The following is an 8200-nucleotide window of genomic DNA, read 5'->3' as shown; positions in this document are numbered from 1 at the left end:
ATTAATCTGCCCCCTATCCTCTTCCTACCTTCCTTCCTCCCCCAGCCCTTTCAGGGAGCCTGCAAACTGTTGTGATAACTGAGCCTACAAATTTACTCTAATTCTGAGCTTAACTTTGAAATGTGAGTGACAGTTCATAAAATGTCTCAATAACCTACAAGAAGAATTGTTGATGGGAAAACATGGGCATCGACTCCATGGGTGCTCTGGGGCTGGACCACCCATGGAAAAAAATAGCGGGTACTCAGCACCCACCGGCAGCCCTGCCGATCGACTCCTCCCCCTCCCCGCCAGCGCCTCCCACCTGCTACGGTCAGCTGTTCACTGGCATTCAGGAGGTGCTGGGGGGGAGGGCGAGGAGCAGGATCAGGAAGAGGCGGGGGAAGGGGCAGGGTGGAGTGGGGGGCGGGGCCTGAGGTGGAGCAGGGTCAAGCACCCCCTGGGAACTGGGGAAGTCAGCACCTCTGTGGGAAAAGGTACAAAAGAGAAACAGCCTGAATTAATCCAAGCAAACAGACCTACTGATATTCACCAAGAACAGTGTTTAGATCTGGTAAACAAGAAAAGTGTGGGGCTGGAAATCAATTAACAAAATTGGCATGTCAGAGATGGATCGAACTGGTGGACAAAGTAATGAGGGGATGGGCAATTCCACTCACCACTCCCTTTTGGGGTCCTTAAAAGAAAAGATTTTTTGGGGGGAAATTAAGAAGCTGTTTGACCAACCACTACTGGTGTGGAGATGGGTAAACCAAAAGACGCAAGCTTTATCATCATGGCTGACTCTGTCTCCTGGACCCCATCGTTGGGCCTTTGTAGTCCTGATCCTGAGAGATGTCCTGGCCAGGCCAGGGAGAGTGACCCAGATAAAAACAGCCACCTCCACTGGCTTTGGCTAAATCTTGAAGACCACCTGAGATGGGAGACGTTGGTTCTGCTGTCAACTCTTCCCCTGCCCCCCTTTGTGTCCTTTGCCTTCCCCACCATATTTCTTCTCTTTCCTATTCCTCTTCTTGTGCCGTCTGTGTAATAAAATGTGGCTCAGCCAGCACAGACTATATTTAGCAACACTTCTGGGAGCCTGTGACCAAAGAGGCAGATAAAAGCAATGCCCTAAATAGCCCCATGCTGGTACAAGTTTGCCAGGTTTCGGTGTGGCTAATAAGACCATGTGCCATGTGTATGTTTTTTCAGCAGTGAGGTTGCAAATAAGAGGCAACACCAGAGTTGCATTTTCTCCCTTTGCTGTTCTTTACTCTCTCTGCGCATGTTTGTCTTGTTTTGTCTTTTAGGAAACACAAATGAACTTTAACCAACAACAGCAGCTCCAGCCCATTTCACCTAACTTGTTCTCTTTTCTCCAAAAAGGACAGTTCTTACCAAGAGTGTCAAATCAGGGATTTCCTTCTAAAAACTCTCCAGCTAAAGGGTAAGGGAACAAGGAAGATCGTAAAAATGAAACACTTATTTAGTATGTTACATTTCAAATGCTTTAACTCTTTCCCTCTCTTTTTCTGTACCTTTTAATAAAAGGTTAAAAGTTGTTTAATGGTGTGTTTGCCATGGTACTCAGCAGGCGGAGGTCGCTGTATACCAACCTCCGAGCCTATGTAATGTTGGACAGTGATAAGGTCATGTTAGCACCTTTGACTCTTTGGGACCATTTATTCCATTGACATTAATACAACAAAACCCTGGGGATTCTCTAGGCTTTCTACCAGGGCTCAGCTCAGCCATGGCTCCCAGGGCTTCTAGGCTCCTGGCCCGTTGGGAGTCCTCTGAGCCACAGCTGAGTTGGAAGTCTCAGAGCTTGGGCTCCCAGGGTCAATTTCCCTTTGAATTTTTTTACATAAAATGTTTTGATGATTTCTAAATGATTTTTTTATTCCCCTCTGCAGGAAATGTTGAGAAGTCTACTTTTTTGTTGTGTGTCTGAACAAAATTGGTTCAGATTTTCTGTGTTTCCTGCAGAATGAAAATTGTGACTTTCAACCAGCTCTCACCATGAGAGAAGAATGAGGGGGAATTTGATTGCTGCTTTTAACTACTGGAAAGGTGGATCCAAAGAGGATGGATCTAGACTATTCTCAGTGACAGCAGATGACAGGACAAGGGGTAATGGTCTCAAGTTGCAGTGGGGGAGATTTAGGTTGGATATTAGGAAAAACTTTTTCCCTAGGAGGGTGGTGAAACACTGGAACGCGTTACCTAGGGAGGTGGTGGAATCCCCTTCCTTATAAGTTTTTAAGGTCAGGCTTGACAAAGCCCTGGCTGGGATGATTTAGTTGGGGATTGGTCCTTCTCTGGGCAGGGGGTTGGACTAGATGACCTCCAGAGGTCCCTTCCAACTCTGATATTCTATGATTCTATGAACTGCTGCTATGGCATTGCACCAATTATTAGCTCAAGCTGGCCTCTGTCCAAGACATTATGTTCATTTACTTAGATAGCACTATAGTTTATAATCTTCTTTTGAGTATGAACAATGGCAGCACAACCTACTGGTATTTCTTAATTGATAGTATTTGTGGTTTTGGTGTATTTCTCTATTTTTCTTTTGTTGAGTTATGTATATCTAAAGCTGGTCAAAATTTCTCAGCTAGAGTGACCAGATGTCCTGATTTTATAGGGACAGTCCCAATATTTGGGGCTTTTTCTTATATGGGCTCTATTACTCCCCACCCCCCGTCCCAATTTTTCACACTTGCTATCTGGTCACCCTATTCTCAGCAGATTTTTAAATGAAAAATTGCCTATTTTATTTTTGGGAATCAAATTTTTGCTTCTTTCAAAATATGCCTTTATTTAGATGAAAGGCTGATTTGGGGTTTTTTTTGGAACAAAAAGTGGAAATTCACACAAAAATGTATGGGGAGGGGGGAGAAGAGAATTTCAATTTCTTCCAAAATATTTTGGTGGAAAATGCTCATTGTATTCCAACTACATCTAGTATGACCTAAAACAATGTTTCCTCCATTGATCTAATGTCATACTAATATAGGTTGCATTTTGGTCGATTGCATATGGAGACGCTTAGTTTGGTGATTAGAGAGTAGCCACAGGACATTTTGGGCTCCAGGTCTGTCAATACAGATTCTCAGCTCATTGGTGACCCCTGATGGTGCCAAGGTTCTATAAAGCCAGCTTAATCAGCTGTCTGCGGATTTCTTTGAATTCTTCTTCCCATTTCTCCTCCCACTCAGCCCTGGGAAAGGGAGCTGTAATGGCATCACCTTTGTGAACCAGTGATCTCCAGTTGTTGGAATGACTCCTTGGGGTTGTGAGCAGCGAAGTGCAACTTAGACAAGGTCTGAGTCTCCTCTACTGTGTGCGAGAAGCTGAACTATCCCCTACTCAGCTCTAGGCCAAGCCACTTTTATCCCCTCTCACTCTTTTACCAACTTCTATGCCAAGCATGGCTCACCCAGACCAGAGAATCCAGCCCTTGATCTTTCCTTTCCACCATGATAGCCAATTTGTCACAACAGACCAGACTGTCACAATTACATACAGCGGCTATAGTGGCCATTTAACTGTCTCTTTTTGCATGACTAATTATTATTAGGGCTTGTTGTTTTTTTAAAGATGGTCTTGGTTTGTTAGTCTGTATGTCTTTCACCAATTGAAAATAGGAGTTCATCAACTCAAAGATGATACAGATTTGAGACCAATTAGGTCATCTGCTCTACCCTTGCGTAATCGGGGTTTACTTCCATCATCTATTAGATAAGGAGTTAAGAGCCAGTGTGATTGACTGATTGCTTCCTGGCTTCAGCATGGTAGGGTTGCCAATTTTGGTTGGATGTATTCCTGGAGGTTTCATGCATGACATAAACTTTAATTAAATATTAATCTTTAATTCCTGAAGACTCCAAGACAATCCTGGAGGGTTCGCAACCCTAGGCAGGGGTTGGGAGCAGAGCTGGGTAAGGATCATTATGCACCTGGGTGCTATAAGGAAGCTGAGCGGACTCAGTAGGGGGAGACTGCAGGGATGAGGGTGGGGTGGAAGAGTAGTTAGTTCAGCAGAGAAAGGAGGGCTGGGAGGATCTAGGGAGAAGACAGATGTCTGAGATCCAAAGGGAGGTTGTGTTCAGCACAAGCTGTGGGGAAAGGGGGGAGGGATAGCTCAGTGGTTTGAGCATTGGCCTGCTAAACCCAGGGTTGTGAGTTCAATCCTTGAGGGAGGCCATTTAGGGATCTGGGGCAAAAATTGGAGATTGGTCCTGCTTTGAGCAGGGGGTTGGACTAGATGACCTCCTGAGGTCCCTTCCAACCCTGATATTCTATGATTCTATGATTCTAAGGAAGCAATGCAAAGGGGATTGGAGGTAGATAGTAGCCCAGGGAAACAGCACCGCAGAAGCAGACCTAGAAGCTTATATAGGGTCCCTGGGCTGGAACCCAGAGTAGAGGCTGGGTCTGGGTTCCTCTATCAGCTTTAAGGCAGGGCCATGCAAACCCAGCGGAAGGAATACTGAGTCCAGGGTGAGGGTGGAGCTGAAGGTTCTTTTGGGTTGGGATATTTTGTAAGCTTTCAAGCTGGACCATTTTGTTACCCTGGAAGGGGACTGAACTTTATGTGACTTGGCTGGAGGGCCGTGCCTCAGAAGACCTAGTGGGAGGCAGAAGGCCTGCCAGAGGCACTGGAGACAAGGGTGCCTTGCAACATTGCACCCTGCCACAAGGGAGAGCTATTATGTGTGGTAAGCATGCTGCCTTGTACCCTGTAAGTGCAGGACTGTTCACCACAGTGTATTTCCTGATCTTGTTTTAAATGCTCCAAGGAGTGTGGCTTCCTTCTCTTCCTTTGGGAGACTATTCCATAATCTAACAGATCTTCCACTCTCTGGTCACTTCTGCTTTTCGTTATTATGAAAAATGTACATAGCGTAGAGCTGGTTAGAAATTGTATTCTTCTGGCAAATTTTGATGAAAATGAAGGCATTTGTTTTTGTTTAAAATTTTTTTTCAGTCAAAACCCCAAACTGAACAGGTTTGGGGTTTTCAGGGTTTTTTTTTTTTTTTTTAAATGAAAAGTCAAAATTTTCTGCAGAAATCAGCTACTTCCAGAAAAAAACTCTTCTGTTTAGTTGAAAATTCAATTTTCTGTTGAAAAACAGTTACACAATGATTGATGAACATAGGGTCTGATACCACAAAAGGATGCCCATGGTTGGACCTTTGGGATTAGTGGGATTCCTGAAGAGTATAAGTCTCTGCCTGGATCTCTTTGTAAGATCATGACCAGAGAGAATTCTGTGACCTAAAGAGCTAGACGGTGTAGTCTGGTGTATATAGGACACCAGACTGAGATTCTGAGCTCTGCCACTGAATGGTGGGTGTCCTTGGGCAAATCACATCACTGCTCTATGCCTCACTTTCCCTGTCTGTAACACTGCTGTGGTTGCGTCAGCTGTGGTTCCTGACAGCTCCCTTGGAAAATGAGAGCTGGCAAAGGATTGCCAGTGGGGCCCCTGACTGGAATTCAGCCCACGGACTTCAGTCTGAAATAGTCAAAATAGTTTGGCCTCTAGGTTATACTGCAAAGCCTGTTCCTTTGACGTTTGACTCTGTTCCCATTAAAACAAATGGAAAGGGAGCGTATGGGGAGTTAGATTGGGAGCGGGGTGAGACGAATGGCTGAGCTGTGGAGGGTTTGTGTGGAGCTGTGACTCTTGGTTCTGTGGACCAGTTTCTTTTGTGCAGAGAAAATGCCATTGCTTTCCTACAGCTCCTACTGCTTGTCTTCATCGGTGTGTGTTTATAATTATCTGTCGAGATGCCTCAAGGCTGGGAAAGGTGATGTTGATATGCTGAAATCAAATTAAGTAAATTTGTTTCTTAGCTTGCAAAATGATAAATTAATTTATCTATTTAATCTGAAACTTCCCCACAGTTGCATCACATTTGCTGTCATCATCTGCACAACTTTGGCTTAAATCTGACAGTTTTCCACTAAAATGTCCATTAGGTTGCCAGGGTCCCTGGTCATGTGAAGTTATCCATTTAGAAGGAGGACACAAGATTATCCTACTTAGCTCTTTTGGACAGTCGGATATCAGCCTGCAAATGCTAGCAATGGGCCAATAAGGAAGTTGCATATCACAATTCATACTGGTGGCACAGAAAAGAAGATTAGTGCACTAACAGGGGAGGCTGCTCTTTTGAAAGGAGGCTTTAAATGATTTTTCAAGAACCACCACAATATTATGGTTTTTACATAAATAATAATTAATTACATGTAAATCAGATTTCCCCCCACTCCCTTCCATTAGTACCATCTTTGCTAAGCTTTTTGTCTTGTTTTTGTCCATTCACTTTGACTAGCTGAATGGCAGCAGACATAATTTGCAATGCTAACGTCAGATATAGGTCAAAATGGACAAGGAGAGCACAGTCCAGGGTCCCACAATGCTCGAACGACCAATTCTGTGCAGGGATGGCAGCAAAGTGGGATTTAACCTGTTCGCTGCCAGAGGGTTAGAACCACCAGGAACATGATTTTCTTCTCTCTCTTCTCCCGATCTCCAAGGTCTGTTCCCTTCTCCCCCATCCCTCTTATTCCTGGCAGTTATTCACCAATAACCAATATGTGTTGTTCCAGTGGTGACGCAGGGGTTGCTCTATTCACAGACATGTAACTGTAGTGAAAGCTTTAATGGTTGATCCAGGACCATAGGGTTAAAAAAATAGCTATAATAATGCAAGACTTTAGATCCAATAATATCACAGGGTGCTGTGCAAGTTTGAGATCAACAAGGACAAAAAAAATGGAAAAAAGGCAGATAGCATCTTTAAATTACCATGTTGCCATCACAATTAAGCTTATGGCAAGTGTAGTTAATTAAGCGAATGGCAGGGTGGATTGTGAAGAGGCCATCAAATTTAATTTGTACCTGTGATCTAATCAGAATTTGAAACTCCACTAGGTATCCAGAGGTAGTTCATTGAGTGTTGCAGGATAATGGCTTTGAACTGCCCTATAAATGCCACAGTAATGCAAGATATTTGTTTTAATCTTTGTCCAGTTATAATATTCACTGCCAAGGAGGAGGCGAGAGACTAATGTCATGTTTAATAAGTATTCAAGGGTCAAGTGTGCAGCAGCCCTGCCACTTAGTGTCGGGATGGGCACTCATTTCAGTCAGTCTTCGCAGGTGCCTCAATACATCTAGGGCTGATCCCAAACTAACTGAAGTCAAGAGCGAGACCCCTATTGACTTCAGTGGGCTTTGGATCAGGCCCTCTCTTTACACTGTGCATGCCCAGGGACTTAACACAGATGTTACCATTGTCATCCCCGTACTATCATTTATATAATCTCTCTTGCATGGTCTTTACCATGCTGGTAACATGATACTTATCTTCACCACTGGGTTTGTAAGGACCCCCTCTGGACACAGAAAAGTCTGAGGAGGAGATGGAGTACTGTTTGAATAGCTGACTCTTGGCCAAAAGCAGGACTGCTGTTTTAGGGTTTCCTTCGCTTAAGGAAGTTTTGATTTAAGTTTACTTGATCAGGTTAGACACTGAGAAGCATTAAAGGAGTCATATTAAAGCATAAGTTCTAGTTAAGGTGAAAAGGAAGACAGAAAAAAGCAGAGGGCTGAGAATTTAACCTTAGAGGACTCTTTACAGAAAGGATGTTTGTTGCAGAAGTGGTGCTGTCATCAGAGACGGAAAATCAATTTAATAAGTAGGAGTGGAGCCACAAAAATGGAGAACCAGACAAAATTGCATGGCTATAGAGCTGGTGTGGAAAGATACAATGGCCCATAGTCTCCAAAGCTGAAATCTTGGTCCATGGAAGCCTATAGCAAACCTCCCGTTGGCTTCCAGTGGGGCCAGGATTTCATCTTAAGCCAGCATTAAGGTCTCCTATGCCAGAAGATGACTGTTGCAAAATATCTACATTAATGCAACACCACAATTAAGAATTTAACCATGAGAAAGTCAGAAACTGAAGTGAATCTCATTGCAAAGTGAACTTGGCCATATTACTAAATATTTATTATTTGGAAGAGTTTAATACTGCAATGAGAAACTGAAAGTTTTTATGTTAACAAAAGCTGTATTTAATACATTTCCTTCACATTTTTAAAAAAGAGAAAAGGGTGGTGGGGTTTAACCCTTTCACTCCTATCCACAGCACCATGGAGCCACATAACTGTTTTGTGTAACTCCATAAATTTTAAAC

This window comes from Lepidochelys kempii, chromosome 7 (assembly GCF_965140265.1).
Source record: "Lepidochelys kempii isolate rLepKem1 chromosome 7, rLepKem1.hap2, whole genome shotgun sequence".
Classification (NCBI taxonomy): Eukaryota; Metazoa; Chordata; order Testudines; family Cheloniidae; genus Lepidochelys; species Lepidochelys kempii.
This window is presented reverse-complemented; position numbering follows the sequence as displayed.